Consider the following 9,152-nt stretch of genomic DNA (forward strand, 5'->3'; position numbering starts at 1 on the left):
AAGTATTTTCAAATGCTCTATAAAGAAACTTCATATTCTCCAAAGGAAGTCAGCTCTGAGAACTGCAATATTTTAAATGTTCATAAGAGGGTTTACAAAGATTAGAACTAAGTGGGGATCAGAAAACGTATCTATGGGGAGTTATAATCTGTGAAACAGCAGGTGCTGAAAACAAAGCTAGGACTAAGCACAAACCTAAGGATTTGGACACCTAGTTACTCTAAAACAACTATTTTCTTTGTAAATATCATTTATATTTGTTTTTCTTGTTCTGGGGTCCCACCCACTAGTGCACTGGGGTCACTCCTGGTAGACCCGCATAGGATAGGCTACATGTAAGGCAAACATCTTATCCCTTGTACCATCCCTCTGGTCAAAAATAAAACCGTACTTTACCAAATGAACATGATAAGGGAATAAAAATGGCTGGATCATAACAGATCCTGAGTCTACTTATGGAACTGAGCTTGTCAAGAGGGAATAGAGGGTGGCTGAGAAGGAAACTGGTGACAGTGCTGAAGGCTACTAGTACTCTCTGGTATACCAACACTATTATTCAAATATTAACACTATTAAAAATTGAAGTGCTTAAAAATTAAAATATACATAGCCACTTTTTTACATATATAGAAGTTTATGGTAGACAATGTGTTTTCCATATGTAAACAAATTTGTTCCATCCATAAGTCCTATAAATTATGTTAAAAAAGTATGTAGATAGGAGTGCATATTATATTAAGTTACCCAGAAACATAACTGGGAAATGACAAGTCAAAAATTTTAACCGAGGCCATCTCACTTTTGCTTCAATGGTCTCTCCACTATGAAAGCTGTTTCTTGAAGAAAAAGACAAATCAGTATTTCAACAAAAAGAATTCTCTAGGCTAAAACCATTGTTTTAAAGAGTGCTGACTTTGATATATCCACTTCAACAGACATTTATTTTCTCATCTTTGAAATAAGAGAAACTAGGGGCCAGGGAGATAGTACTGTGGGTAGGGCACTTGCCTGACGCCCAGGCAACTGGGGTTTGATCCTTGGCACTCCATATGGTCCTCCCAGCCTACCAGGAGTGATCCTGAGCACTAATCTTAACAATAAAAGAAGAAACAAATTGGGAAATTTCAGGTGCTTCACCACTCTGAAGACCATAGCTGTGATCCAAACAATAAGAGTCCAGGCATCTTACACATACACATTGAGAGAGAAGAGAGAGAATCGTCCTCCCGTTGTTCATCGATTTGCTCGAGCAGGCCCAGTAACATCTCCATTGGAGACTTTTGTTGTTACTGTCTTTGGCATATCGAATACACATACACATTGATGTTAACAAAAAGATTCAACTCAAAACTTTGAACAGTCAACAGCTCTTAACCTAGTGGCAATTACTAGACAAATAGCTGAAGCATATCTGCTGAAGTCGTCAATATCATGTAGCAGAAAACACTTGAAACCGCTTATGGCTACAATAGAAATGATCATCTCACTAATCATTCTGAAGTAACATACGCAAAATGGTTTAATGAATTTCAGCAAGTAGTCAACTAATACCACGAAACTGAATGTTCTTATTATCAAACCTTTTTTCCAAGAATTTTACCAAATATCCGCTTCTCCCATTTACCAGAATAACACACTTTCAACTGCTGTAAGAAAAATAAGTAACGAGCCATCTTTTGCCTTTAAATTGTTTCAGTCCACTTGCTGGTCATTCCTTTCCAAACTCAATTCAACTTGTCTTTTCCTTTCCCAAAGTAAACTAAATCCAGAAACTGCATAGCATATTTTCACCTAAGTACTTGCCCCCAGCTGAGTAGTGGTGCTGTGTCACAATTCCCCAAATATTCGACATGGTATATATATAACCAGTTTCTTTCTTTCCCAGCTGTTTCATAAAAACTGCCTTAACTACTGAAACTTCTTCATAAGAGATAAAGCGCAGTAGAGGGGCCCTGCTTGTTACTCTTTCTTTCCACGAATACCACTTGACTCCGGTTTTATTCCACGTTAACGCGGTGTGTGTCTAAAATAGAACACATGCCCTGAATAGTAAAGTCTGATCAAGCTATCTGCAGACCTTTACACATTTATTCTATAAAGAGCAAAGCCCCTCTCCAGTACATCATCGCCAGTAGCAATGTTTTGAATGTTTTCGCGTTTCGCACGAATTCGACTTTTTCCCCTACAAAGAGATTAGATAACACAGGACTTGCTCTTTTACAGTCAACACGAACTCGTTTTGTTTTTAAGTCACTTGGCACCAACGGAGCATATGTCCTGCCAGTTCTGAGTTAATCTCCAGGAAAGCCCTTTGTATGTCTGAAGAAACCGAAAGAGCCGGCGCCCCAGATCTTTAAGCAACCCACGGCACATATGCTTTTAATAAACAATTTACTGAAAGACAGCTATTTAAGGGTTTGTGTACCCTTTTAACTTATATGCGCCTTCAAAATACGTGTGTGCGCGCGGGTCCGTCCCGACTTGGGACTACGGAGGTTCCCGGAGCGCGGCTGATCGCGGCAGCTCGCGCCCGCGGCCGGGCCACCCGGCCGGGGAGGCCCAGAGGAAGCGACGCGCGGGGTGGCCACGAGGCGTCCGATGTTTCCTAACATTTCCACTGGCGCAATCCCGTCAGCTTCCCGTCCTCGGCGGCGTCTCGCCGCTATCATTAAAGCAGCTGTCAGCTAGGCTCGGCGACCCTCTTTGTACGACCGCCCGCCCGTCCGGCGCTTCGGGGTCTCCGAGCGCGCGTCACACCGCCGCACCCCTCCGAGGAGCCCGGAGCCCCGCCGCGCTGCCCCCGGGAGGGCGCGGGACCCCAGGCCAACCCGCCCGCCCCCGGCCGCGCTCTCTCCCTCGGGACGGCCGCCCGCTCGCTCTCCCCGGGACGGCCGCGCCGCGCAACCCGCTGCCGCCCGGCCGCGCCTCTCCTCGCCGCGCACTCGCACGCGCGCGCCCCGCCCGGGCCCCGCCATGTTCCGGGAGCGGCGGCGCGGGGAGCGCCCGAGTCCCCCGCCCCGCTGGCAACGCCCCGCGGCGCCGCGGCGCGTCGGGAGCCCGGGCGGGGCCCGCGGCGGCCGGTCGCGTCCCTACCTTGCTCCGGGGCCGGCGCCGCGAGAGCGCGGGGCTGAGAGCTCGCTGCCCGGCGGGGACGCAGGCTCCACACCGCGCCCCTCCGGCCGCCCCGCCGTCGCCACGCCCCCTTCGCCCGCACGGACCGGCGGCGCAGTCGGCGCGGAGGGCCTATCCCCGGAACCAGCGCCTCGGCGCCGCCTTCGCTGCCGCCTCCGTCGCCGCTGCAACCGCCACGAACGCCGCCGAGGCCAGGCTGGAAAACATCTCCGGTCCCCGTCCGTCTCTCACCACAGCCTCCTCGCTCCCGGCACAGCGCCGCCCTGGGATTGGCTGCGGGGCGAGCACGTGACCCCGCGGCTTGGGCCGGGCGGCGTGAGCGGCCCGCCCCGCGCCCCGCCCGCCCCTTCCGCCGCCCTTTCAGTTCGGCCGAGGCTGCCCGAGGGGCGGGGCGGGGGCCGGCACGTACCAAGTCGGAGGCGCGGGGTCCGCGGGCCGGGGAGACCCCCCCGGGTCCCGGGAGCGCGCGCAGACGGGCGGCCGGCGGGCTCTGCCGCCGCTGTCGGGTTAAGGCCACTGGGGTGCAGGCTGTGGCTGGAAACTCCTGAAAATGGCGGCGACGGAGGCTCCTCGGGTGCGCGGAGCTTTGTCGGGCGCCCTGACGGGAAGGGCGTGTCCGGCCCGCCCGCACCTGCCGCGCCGCCGGCCTCGCCCGGGCTCCGCGGGGGCCGCGCTACCCCCGGCCGGGGGTCGAGCGCGTTCGCGAGCTCGGCCGCTTCCTTCAGTCGCCTTTCGACTCCCCGGGTTGGACTGTGACAGCGTTCTCGAGCCTTCACCACCCGGGGCGTTACATAATCGCAGGGAAACCATTTTACTGACTTCCTGGTGGAGACGCCTTTTATTTACGTGAAGGTTAATGTGCAAGGATCGGCTTTAGCCACCCAAGGGATTACATAATTGGAGGAACCATCTTCTCCCCGTCGGTAACAGTCATCGCTCAGCTTTTACAGCGCCAGTCTGACTTAATTGGCGCAATTGTAGATTTGTCACTAATCACGACAGATGTGACATTTCAGATTTGACAAGGGAAGGCTGGATTCCAACAAGTTACTATACAAAACATAAACTTGCATGAAAGATCAGGGCGTTTTTTTTTTTCTTCCACCTGTAAATCGTTTTATTCAGTATGATCACCCAGTGGCTAAAGGTGTTACATCTAATCGAGGGAATTTACGGCGTGAAGCGCGAGCGCGCGCGCGCGCGCGCGCGCACACACACACCCACAACACTGAAAATTAAACCAATTGTTGACATCTCTGAGTTACTGAGCTGGTTCTCATTTAACCGGAAGTGGGTAAAATAGTACTGACAGCCGTGGCTACTGATACAGCTGTGCCTCTCTGGAAAATTGAAATCTTGAATTTACCGGAAAAAAAGTTGACCATAATTTATGGCAATAGCTACATGCATTCATTTATCATTTAAAATTACTGAGTACGTGAAAGGCAGTTCCGATCTCAGCCACTATTGACAGACTACCTGCAAAGACACTAGTGCGAAACAAAGTTTGTTGCAGAATTAATCAAGTGTTGAACATTTTATCTCATGAAGTGCATTAGCATTATATTTGGCAAATTAAATTCAGTCACAATTTTTTTGAAAGGTCCGGATGAAACTGTGGGAAGTAAGAAAAACTTTGAGTGCCCTGGAGATACAGAGGGTAGGTACTTGCCTTGCACACCATCAACACATGGTTCAATTCCCATCTCCCCATATGGTCCCTGGAGCCCTGCCAGGAGTGATCCCTCAGTACAAAGCCAGGAATATGCTCTGAGCACAGCTGGGTGTGGCCCAAAATCAGATAAAAACAAAAAACCTCAGTCACGCCCAATAGGGGACTCAAACCTCTTGCCAGGGATTGAACCAGGGCCTCCTGCAAATAAAGTTTATGCTCTATCCTGTAGAACTATTTCTCTGGCTCTACACTTTTCTTTCCATTGTTAAAGAAGTATTAATAAGACTACTTATTCTTCTTATAAATATGTTCAAGTTCTGGAAAAGTCTCTGAAGAAAATCATATTCATGAGCTAGTTGATTAGTAAACGGCTAAGGCTTTTTAAAATGTATAAAGCCAAGTCTTCCCTTGGCTCAAGTCCTGGAACTGACAGCAAGTCTTTAAAAATGTTTTTCTTCTTTGTCTTCTGGGCCTGGCAGGATGGATCCCGCAAAGAGGGTGAGAAAATGGACTGTTCTGCTACCAACAGGGTACTGAGCAGAGATACCATTAACATTAATGGAGGGCATGCATGGAGTGGGCTTCACTTGGGGTCTTCAGAGAGGTCGGAAGATTACCACGGAGAAAATGGGCTCGGCAGATGTGCATGTTGACACTAGGCTCAACAAAACTGTTTGGGTCACAGGAATAAATATTATCCCATTTAAGTTCGTGTGTGTAAGTCTGTGTGTGTACTGGATGAAGATTCCCCAAACTTTATACTGCAGTTACTTATGTACTCGTTAACACTTTCAAAAATCTACAGACAGAGCTGGAGATATATAGTAATAGCTAAGGCAGGCAGTCTACCTGGGTTCAATCCATGGCACTGCATATCATACCCCAAATCCCACCAGGAGTGATCCCTGAAGGCAGAGCTTGCATTAAAGCTACTACTACCGCCAAATGAAGCCCCCAAACACTTAAAAAAAAAAACTAAGGTCCATATGAATGAGAACTAATGACATAATGGATCAGTTTTTCTTTATACCAGAGGTCATGGACCCCAAGCATTAAAGATTACTCTTTCCAAAGTTAAGTTGGCCCATTTATTTAAGATTCTTACTAGCAAACAATTCAAGTATTTTGACCCTGGAAAGCTATAGAGCTCAGTGGTAGAGCAACTTATGTTACAGGTATAAAGCTGAGAACTCAGCCTGACACAGCACCTTATGTTGAGTCCATGATCCCAATGGCACTGCTACGATCCCATGATCACTGCTGTCACACAGTGTACACCAGGTATGCTTCAACTAAAGTGCCTGAGCACAGCAAACAAGTGTGACCCCTGGTTGTTGCAATAGCAAAAAACAAAGGGAAGGAAAATACAAGAATGTGTATGATACACAAACTAGAAGCTATTCCGTAAATTTTAATTTTCTTTCCCACTTTTAATTCTTCACCCTTTAGAATAAATTATATTTTGCTACCTATGTCTAAGTCACAATATTCCAAAGTTTCTATTTCAGGACTGGAGAGATAGTACAGGGCTTAAGGTGTTTGCTTTGAAGCAACCAACTTGGTTGCTTGAGGGACCATATGTGGCATATCCTCTGCACAGCCAGAATTGACCTGTGCAACAAACCAACCCTGAACACTGCCAAGTGTGGCTCAAACCTCCTCCCATTCCAATTTTTTTTCAGACTATCACCTCATAACTTATCATATGACTTAGCCTATATGCATATAACGCCTTTGCACAGAATAGCAACTCTGACTGGTTTCCAGAGTTAAGCGGGGAGGGCACTTGCTTTGCATGTGGTTAACCCAGGTTCGATTCCCAGCATCCCAGATGGTCCCCCAAGCACTCTGGGCATACTCCCAAACAAATAAAACCCTCACATCATGTCCTGTCACTTTTTTTCTACAGCAGTGAACCCAGTGAGCAAGCATTACCTCTCTCCAAGTTTTCAGTAACTGTTCCAAAAACAAATTCTTCTAATAATTTGTCAATTCATTTTTGCCATTAAATAAACACATTTCTTCCCATACCACCTCCCACCCCGCCAAATGCACTTCTTAAAGAGTGCATATAGGGCTTACTCCTGGCTTGAATGGATAAGGTGCTTGCCTAGTAAGCAGCCAGCCCAGGTTTGATCCTCGGTGCTTGCCAGGAGTGACCCCTGGGTACAGAGCCATGAGTTCTGAATACTGCCAGGTATCTCTAAAATTTAAGAGAGAATTTAAAGGATGGTTCAGGTACTTGCTAAGTCCTACTTGATACCATTTATTGAATATGGTCCTCCAAGCACTGCCAGGTAACTCCTGAACAGAGAGCAAGAAGTAAGGCATAAATACCACTGAGTATAGCCTCAAAACAAGCACTGTAGCATTGTCCTCCCATTTTTCATCTATTTGTTGGAGGGAGCCCAGTAACATCTCCATTATGAGACTTCTTGTTACTGTTTCACATATTGAATACTTCAGGGGTAGCTTGCCAGGCTTTGCCGTGCAGGCGAGATAATCTCGGTAGCTTGCCCGGCTCTCCAAGAGGGGCGGAGGAATCAAACCTGGCTCAGCCTAGCTGGCTGCATGCAAGGCAAACGCCCTACTGCTGTGCTATTGCTCCAGCCCACCCCCCAAAAAACAAGAAAAAAAAATTTTTGTTCAGTATCTTCAGATATTATTGTCACAGAATCTTGACTACCAGGTGTTGTATTAATTTTTCTGTGGGGCTGAGGGGTTCGGTCACACTTGGAAGTGCTCAAGATCATGCTTAGGATTCCAGAGACCATATAAGGTGCTAGGATCAAATCAACGTCAGCCAAATGCAAGACAAATGCCCTACCCACAGTACTATTTTTCCAGCCACTATCAGGTGTTTTAAAAGCAAAGCAGGAAATTATAAAACCAGTGTTGCATATTAAAAATTATTTTAAAGAAAAATGGGCAAAGAAAAACCTAAAATCCTAACAGACATTACTACTGTACAGTGATTATCTAAGAATATATATATAAAATGGTAGCACCGTAGTACCGTTCTTCTGTTGTTCATCTATTTGCTCAAGCAGGCCCAATAACATTGTGAGACTTGTTGTTACTGTGTTTGGTATATCGAATATGTCACAGGTAGCTTGTCAGGCTTTGCCGTGCAGATGAGGTAGTTTGCCAGGCTCTCCGAGAGGAGCATAGGAATCTAACTCGGGTTGGCTGGGTAGGCCACATGCAAGGCAAACGCGCTACCCACTGTGCTATCGCTCCAGCCCAATATATAATGGTATATGCCTATAATTTTAGAACTGGTATCACATATAAATTGGTAACTAGTACACATCCTTTGTACGTAATTCCTTTTTCACACAATACCTGAAACCGCTCCATTTTTCCAATTAAAAATAAAATCTGGGCCCAAGAGACAGTATTCAGATCTTGCATGTGGTTCTCCTGGGTTAAATTTCCAGGACCTTTAGCCCCACAAGGAATCATCCCTGAGCACTGAAGCCGGAGTAAGCCCTGAGCACCACTGTGTGTTCCCAAAAAAAAAAAAAAACTCTTGGGGACCAGGGGACTTGACTCAACGGGCTGAAGCACATGCTATCCCTGCAGGATCCCCAAGTAAACTCTAACACCACATGGTCCCATAAACACTGCCAGGAAGTGGCCCCTCATCCTCATACTGACCAGAGAATAGGTCCTGGGGTGTGGCCCAAAAACCTCTATTATGTCAAACTGTAAGTTAGTAGTTAACAAATTTAAAGGAATATCTGTTGTATTCCATAATTCTGAATAAAACTTTTTTAAAAGGGATTAAAGTAACTCATAGAAGTAGTTGCCTATGAGATGAAAGTCAGAGCTATAATAGGAAGGTAGGTATTTTCATTGTGTTGCCTTTCTTATCACTGGACAATGTCACTCTTACTTTCTCAAAAAAAATTAATTTACATTCTTAAAAATAATGCCGTTTTTAAGTATCAGTGAATGCTTAAGTCTGTCATAAGTGCAAGACCAATAAGACAGTGGTATTAGTTTAGATTTATCCCTGCTATTAAAACTGTCAAAGCTTTCAACTTGCAAAATTAGCACAGTAAGTTTCCTGACTTAAATGTAATGCATGAAATGTTTTAGCCCGTCTTCTAAGTTGTAATAGACATTGGTGTCTATCTTGTATTACCCGCTGAGTTTTCAAACAATAGAAGACCTATAATATTTTCCCCATTAGGTTTTGTATATTTGTAGGAAGTAGCCAATTATCAAAGGCTAATGTCAAAGTGTTATTTTCTTTAAAAACCATGGTAATATTTCTCTTATTTGTAAATTTAATCTCCATGAAGTGTCACCAGATAGAAACATAGTAACAACTGTATGC

The 9,152-nt window shown here is 46.3% G+C and overlaps 1 protein-coding gene across 2 annotated transcripts in view; it reads right to left on the reverse strand.

Moving 5' to 3' along the window:
• Window positions 1–3,411, reverse strand: part of ANKRD12 (ankyrin repeat domain 12) — a 121,235-nt gene extending 117,824 nt beyond the window's left edge. For both annotated transcript variants that reach the window (XM_056138279.1, XM_056138278.1), the window contains exon 1: window positions 3,094–3,411. The gene's annotated coding sequence lies outside the window, so the exon portion shown is untranslated. The remainder of the gene's footprint in view (window positions 1–3,093) is intronic.
• Window positions 3,412–9,152: the final 5,741 nt, after the last annotated feature.

The sequence above is a fragment of the Sorex fumeus genome, unplaced genomic scaffold (assembly GCF_029834395.1).
Source record: "Sorex fumeus unplaced genomic scaffold, SorFum_2.1 ptg000128l, whole genome shotgun sequence".
NCBI classification, from domain to species: Eukaryota; Metazoa; Chordata; class Mammalia; order Eulipotyphla; family Soricidae; genus Sorex; species Sorex fumeus.